At 39.2% G+C, this 7,893-nt stretch overlaps 1 pseudogene; it reads left to right on the top strand.

Moving 5' to 3' along the window:
* Positions 1 to 4,458: 4,458 nt before the first annotated feature.
* Positions 4,459 to 7,323, top strand: LOC132417768 (SNRPN upstream reading frame protein-like; annotated as a pseudogene).
* Positions 7,324 to 7,893: the final 570 nt, after the last annotated feature.

Raw genomic sequence — 7,893 nt, forward strand, 5'->3', positions numbered from 1 at the left:
CTGCCTTATAAGAAGTATGACTGTCCTGCTAGAAAAACCATATGAAACTACATGAAGAGAGAGAGGGGTTTGTTCCACTGAGCTCAGATTTCCTGCCATCCTCACAAGGTGCCAGGCATCTGAATGAGCCTGTTTGGCACCCTCTAGACCAAACCAGCTGTCAGCTGAACAAAAAACGAGTGACCTCAGTCAATACCACACTGAGCAAAAGAATTGCCAGCCAAGTTTTACCCAAATGCTATTTTTACATAATTAATTTGGGCATTAAATCACACAGCAGTTGAACACTGGAACAAATGCCTGGTATACAATAAGTGTCACTAGAATGTAAGCTCTCTAAGGGCAGGTATTTTTGCCTTCATTGCTATTTCCCCAGGACTTAGAGCAATGACTGGCATAGAATAGGTGTTCAATAAAGATTTGCTCAATGAATGGATGAAATCTAAACTCTTGCTTTTATTAGTGGTAGGTAGTAATCAGAACCAGTCTGCTGATCAGAGCTCTCTGCATCACTCCATGCTGACCTAAAAGCTGCTGACCATTTAGTTTATTTCTCCTGAGATTTTTAGGTCTTTATGATACAATTCTTGGTGTATTCTCAAAAAGTTAATGGTAAAGTATACTTTAATTAGTAAAGGTTGGAGAACATCAAAAGAGACTGCATGGTGTTTCTTATACTAATACTACAATACCAGGCACTTAAAACTTGTAGCTCATTAAATCCTAACAACCCTGCAAAATTTATATCATTTTCTCCCATTCTACACATTAAGACACTAGGGTTCAAAGAGTTTAGGTACTTTGTCCAACCAGAGATGAGAAGCGAAAGCTTCAGGATTTGAACCTAGATCTGCTTCCTCCTTGAAGAGCATTTTTCAGTCTAGAAAACTATTCATAAAGATCATCAGCACACAACAGTGAGTAAAGAGGGTCTTTTGCTTTAAAAGTCAAGAACAGGGCTTCACTGATGGCGCAGTGGTTGAGAGTCCGCCTGCCGATGCAGGGGACACGGGTTCGGGCCCCGGTGCGGGAAGATCCCACGTGCCGCGGAGCGGCTGGGCTCGTGAGCCATGGCTGCTGAGCCTGCGCGTCCGGAGCCTGTGCTCCGCAACGGGGGAGGCCACAGCAGTGAGAGGCCCGCGTACCGCAAAAAAAAAAAAAAAAAAAAGAATTAAAAGTCAAGAATAGCCCATTCAAGTCCCAGCTGCTGGCCAACTATGAGGCCTTCTTCAACTCATATCATTTATCTCATTTTCCTCAACCAGAAAATGGGAAGAGTTATCCCTGTCCTGCCTACCTTACAGTGATTTGGGTGATTCTTATAACCCAAACACTTCTGCAAACATGCTTCTGCAGAAGGATCTTCCCATGGCAACAAAGATAGAAAAAGATGGGCAGAACTTTTTGAGATCCTAAATAGACAAATATTTTTGACAAAATAGTGGCAATTAGTGATTCCAAAGTTGAAATAATCTTCAGCAAAGCAAATTGAGTTCAAAAGAAATATATGTTAAGACAATTAAGATATTTTGAGGTAAAGGATATATTCATCTAAAGTGAAATTTTTACTCAAAATATAATTGGCAATATATTCAAAACCTGAATATCAGAAGTTGAATATCAGATTTGAGAATATTGGAGTGTGTGTTAAAATGTTGATGCTTGTAACTCTAGTAGCTTGTGGTACAAATAACTAATCTAGTTTTTTTTTTTAATATATTCTTTATTTTTGGCTGCGTTGGGTCTTTGTTGTCGCACGCAGGCTTTCTCTAGTTGCTGAGAGCAGAGGTTACTCTTCTTTGCAGTGTGTGGGCTTCTCACTGCGGTGGCTTCTCTTGTTGTGGAGCACGGGCTCTAGGCACGTGGGCTTCAGTAGTTGTGGCTTGCGGGCTCTAGAATGCAGGCTCACTAGTTGTGGCGCACTGGCCCAGTCGCTCCGCAGCATGTGGGATCTTCCCAGACCAGGGCTGGAACCCGTGTCCCCTGCATTGGCAGGCAGATTCTTAACCACTGCGCCACCAGGGAAGCCCACTAATGTAGTTTTTAAATTGTTGAAACAATGGGCTTTCTGCAAATTTCCTCATTTCACCCCCACCTTCCCTCTCTAGCATCCAACTCTGAAAACCAAGGGCTCCTTGGTCTGAGCAGCCTTTGTCAAGCCACAAAATATCCTGTTATACATTTTCTCTAGGGCCTGTGGGGCCTACTTGACATACATTTGCATAACTATGTTCAGCTTCTCAAGTGATACTTAAAAACAAAAAAGAACAAGGAGAATCTGCACCAAGGGGTCTTGTTGTTTTTAAACAGCGACTGTTTAAATGTGATTTATTTGGCTGAAGTTCTGTCTAACCAGAACCTCACCACCAACATGCAGTCAGGTGTACATATGGGTGCACACACACACACACACACACACACACACACACATATGCACACACAACCACACACACTGAGCTAGGTTTAGTCTCCCAGACTCAGATCCTTAAATGTTTCTATGACCTATGATTGTATACACTCTGATAGCTCGCAACTCTAAATTCGGAGACTCTAAAAAAGACTTGAACATGTTAAAAATGTTGTAAATTTGACTATTACAATTGTAGAACCCAATTTAACAAACCAAATTTAGGGTTATAGGAGTATCAAATTTACCAAGAGAGTTTCTGTGATTTAAACTGATATAAGAGCAAGTAATTTGTAAACTCCACTATTTTTCTGAATTTATATCTTTTCAACTTTTCACCCTTTAAAACTCCATCAACACTCCATTTGTTTAGAATATCTAGAATCGCAATTGCTAAAACATAGCATACAGGTTATGGGTCCTGGATCTGTAGTCAGCAGATCTGGAATTCAACTAACCTGTGACTTAGTGGAGGCAGATCCTCCTTGAGTCACTTAGTACCTGTGTCATAAGATTTTTGTGAAAATTAAATGAGAAAAATAACAGTGTCAAGCATCCTGCAAGTGCTTGAAAACATCAGCCATTTTACTATCATCAAAAAGTCTACAAATAAATTCTGGAGAGGGTATAGAGAAAAGGGAACCCTCCTATACTGTTAGTGGAAATGTAAATTGGTGCAGCCACTGTGGAAAACAGTATGCAGGTTTCTTAAAAACTAAAAATAGGGGCTTCCCTGGTGGTGCAGTGGTTAAGAGTCTGCCTGCCGATGCAGGGGACACGAGTTCGTGCCCCGGTCCGGGAAGATCCCACATGCAGCAGGGCGGCTGGGCCCGTGAGCCATAGCTGCTGAGCCTGTGTGTCCAGAGTCTGTGCTCCGCAACGGGAGAGGCCACAACAGTGAGAGGCCCGCGTACTGCAAAAAAGAAAAACTAAAAATAGAACCACCATATGATCCACCAATCCCACTCCTGAGCATACATCCAGAGAAAACTAATTGAAAAAGACACATTCACCCCAATGTTCATAGCAGCACTGTTTACAATAACCAAGACACAGAAACAACCCAAGTGCCAATCAACAGACAATTGGTTTAAGAAGATGTGGTGTATATATATACAGTGGAATATTACTCAGCCATAAAAGAATGAAATATTGCCACTTGTGGCAACATGGATGGATCTAGAGAATATCATACTAAGTAAAGTAAGTCAGAGAGAGAAAGACAAATATCACATGATATCACTTATATGTGGAATCTAAAAAGTAATACAAGTGAATTTACAAAACAGAAACAGACTCACAGGCATAGAAAACAAACTTATGGCTACCAAGGGGATAGGAAGTGAGGGAGGGATAAATTAGGAGTATGGAATTAACAGAGACAAACTACTATACATAAAATAGATAAGCAACAAGGATTTACCATATAGCATACGGAATTATGTTCAATATTTTGTAGTAATCTATAATGGAAAATAATCTGAAAAAATATATATAACTGAATCACTTTGCTGTACACCTGAAACTAACACAATATTGTAAATCAACTATACTCCAATTTAAAAAAAACTATTACTATAAAAAAACTCATCGGCCATTTGTAATTAGCATAATCTTTTGCCAAATTTAATGCTAAGATACTTTAGTTTCACAAACTACCCTTATCACTTAATGCTCCCACCAGTGCCATTGCCTTCATTCCTAAGGCCATAGCAAGTTATTTACATTGTCCTTTACAACAGTAAGTATTTTTCACCTCTCTTAGACATGACTGATGTAAAATGCAGAAAGCAAAAAATAATTCAATTGGAAAGACTGAGTCTCTTGTTAGTGTCAGGATATTTAAACATTTAGCTCAAGTATTGATTCTTTTTGCATTTAAATCAATTTTAGATGTTGACAATAGCTAATCTAATTGCTAGTGACCCTATAATTAACATAAGAACACAAATCATGGGCATCGAGTACGTATTAAAGTCAAATAACAGGTAATTTTTTCCTCTTAATTCTTTGAGGGTATTGATTAAACCCAATGTAATTTCTCTTTTCAAATGGAATTCCAGCTCTTATTTGAGAATGAAGAAGTAACAACATCCCCTGTAAAGGGCTATCAGACCTCCTTCCATGTCAATGGAAAGGAGGAAACGAAAATTAAACATCTCAGCCAAAGCGCAGATGGGAAACTGGGTAAGCTGGTCAACCTCTATCTTGATTACTACATTTGTTAGGGCTAAATGCTTGATCTGTGTTTGAGAATGGCAGTTACTCTGCTAAAAAGAAAGGAAATGAATGGTCCCATCAACACTGTGATGTAGTTGAGATTTATCTGCATCAAATCTAACTCTGTTTGAGATAAGCTGAAAATCTTGATCTGTTTAAAAGGTTCCAATTTGGCAGAACTTTCTTCCCTGTCAGCACCGAAAAAAGTCTTTGAAATGCATAGAAACTCTACAAATGAAAGGAGGAGTACGAATGGAGTGAATACGGTCCCAAACATTTTGTAATATTCCACAAGTCTTTTCCACAGCCGCATTTTTCTCCCATGATTACTCTATGCTCATTTTAAGGGAAAGATATTTAGTGAATCAGAAACAGGAAGTTGGTCTCTACTGGAGCCTATAGCATCTTTGCTATGATGTTAATGATTTGCAGAGCCTCTTCCTCTCCACTCCCAACTGATGTGAACTGGGCCAAGGTTAAGTTGATGGAACTACTTAAGCATTCCCTCTAGCTTTTCCCACAAAGATCAGCACAAGGATCAGCAATGGTGTTGTTTATATTACGTTGATTTACTATATCATGCTGCCCCTCACTCCTAACCTCTATGATTCATTCACAGTATTTCACCAAATGCACTCATAAAGTGGGGTTAATCACACTTGTCTATTATAGTGGACAGCTATTGCTCTTGTCTTAATCTTCAGATAAAAGCATTTGAATCTCCTCTGAGGAATACAACTTCCCTACTCAATCCACGGTGTTACAAATACAGATGTTCTCATCCCCAACTCCAAAGATGGGCACATACATCAGGACTGATGGAACCAGAGCCCGGACTCCTGCTGTCCTTGGTCTTTGGTGCCCTGCCCCATCCTTCTATGCAGCAATGGATTTTGCTCCCAGGCCAAGTTGGAAACATCATCTCTGAAGAAATTTAGTCAGTGTATGTGGTGTATTCATGCAATAGTAATTCAGAGTAGAGGTTGGCATACCAGAGAGGACCAAATTTGCATTGGCATTTAGAGAGAAGCCCAGACTGACTACCTGCCCCCAGCACCCTAAAGTAAATCCTATCATCCACATTCCTATTGACAAACACAAAATCTAGCTCTAAGTTTGGAGCTGAACAAAGGAAACCTCACCAAAGCCACCTATATCAATTGGACTTATCCTTGATTCACAAGTAAATAAGTAAAAGACCATGTGTTGGTAGGAAATTCTGTACCTCAAGTTTATTTGGAGAACAACCAAAATAAATATCAAAATAACTGACCTAGACAGTGGAAATATAAATAATTCATAAAACATAAGAAGCTACAAGGAATTCTCATTAATGTCCAAAAAGAGAAGATAATGTATTCATTTAAACCAAAAGAGACTACTATGAAAAAAGAGCAGGTGGAAAACAATGAAGAATTCATGGAGATTAAAAATACAATCACCAGGGCTTCCCTGGTGGCGCAGTGGTTGAGAGTCCGCCTGCCGATGCAGGGGACACGGGTTCGTGCCCCGGTCCGGGAAGATCCCACGTGCCGCGGAGCGGCTGGGCCCGTGAGCCATGGCCGCTGAGCCTGCGCGTCCGGAGCCTGTGCTCCACAACGGGAGAGGCCACAACAGTGAGAGGCCCACGTATCACACACAAAAAAAAAAAATACAGTGAGAGGCCCACGTACCACAAAAAAAAAAAAAAAATACAATCACCAAAATAAAAAAATAACTCTAAGGAATGCAAGAAAAAACTTAAGAAAATCTCCTGGAATATAGAGGAAAAAGACCAGAGACAGAAAACATGAAGGGAAAAATGTCAAGAGGAGTAGAGCAACTAAAAGAACCAATCAAAAAAAATCAAAAAAAAAATAAAAAAAATCAAAAAAAAATCAAAAAAAAAATAAAAAATAAAAAAAATAAAAAAAAAAATAAAAAAAAAAATCAAAAAAAAAAATCAAAAAAAAAAAAATAAAAAATAAAAAAAATAAAAAAAATCAAAAAAAAAATAAAAAAAAAAAAAATAAAAAAAAATCAAAAAAAAATAAAAAAAATCAAAAAAAAAAATAAATAAAAAAAATCAAAAAAAAAAAAAATAAATAAAATAAAAAAAAAAAAAAGAACCAATCAATACCTGTCCAACAGGAGTTCCAGGAATACAGACAGAGAAAAAAAAATTTAAATAATAGAAGAACATACCCCAGAGTTGATATAAGATATAAAAATTCAGACTGAAAGGGCTTATTAAGTATAGAACAGGATGAGTTTGTAAAAGAAAAAAAGATTCATTCTAAAATTTCAGAACAGGTATAAAGAGAACACACCAAAAGCTTTGGGGTGGGGGGGCGGGTTAGGGGAAACAGGTTACTACAAACAAGTAACAATTTCAGGGATTCCATTGACACATGGGATGCAAGAAAGCAATGGGGTAGAGCAGAGCAGACCAGCTGTGGGAGGTGCTTGACATTCCAGCCAGAGAAGTGGCCACTGGTGGAGTAGAGCAGGCCAGGGACCACTTACACCTGAGACGGATGATAGACCAGCACATACCAGAGGTAGAAGTCCAAGTAAAATGTTGAAGGAACAGCCTCATTGAGCAACCAAGAGTGTCAGTCGTACCCAGTGCAATCTAGCAGCTGTAAATATCTGTAGTGGATTTCCAGGTGAAACCAAGACAGGTATTCTTAGCTGAGACACCAAGAGGTGGTTAAAGCAGTATTGGAACATCAAGATAGCTTATTCCAAGTGAAAAATCAGACAATGTAATAAAGATATTATCCAAGGAAAAAAAATAGAAAAGCAAGCAAGAAAGCAATGAAGTAATGATTTCAAACAACTAGGAAAAAAAATATATATATATATTTTTTCTTTATTTTTTGCGGTACGCGGGTCTTTCACTGCTGTGGCCTCTCCCGTTGCAGAGCACAGGCTCCGGACGCGCAGGCTCAGCGGCCATGGCTCACGGGCCCAGCTGCTCCGCGGCATGTGGGATCTTCCCGGACCGGGGCACGAACTCGTGTCCCCTGCATCGGCAGGCGGACTCTCAACCACTGCGCCACCAGGGAAGCCCAGGAAAAAATATTTTGAGCATAAAATTCTATACGCAGGCACACTATCAACCAAGTGTGAAAGTGAAATGAAGACATTTCATACATGCAAAGACTTAGAACGGTTCTTATGTATCTCTTCTGAAAAAAGTTGAAAAGTACCAAAATACACTTTAGCAACTCCAAAGAGGAATCCCATGACAAAGGATGACACAGGATCTAAGAAACAGCAGA

This window comes from Delphinus delphis, chromosome 2 (assembly GCF_949987515.2).
Source record: "Delphinus delphis chromosome 2, mDelDel1.2, whole genome shotgun sequence".
In the NCBI taxonomy this organism is placed as follows: domain Eukaryota; kingdom Metazoa; phylum Chordata; class Mammalia; order Artiodactyla; family Delphinidae; genus Delphinus; species Delphinus delphis.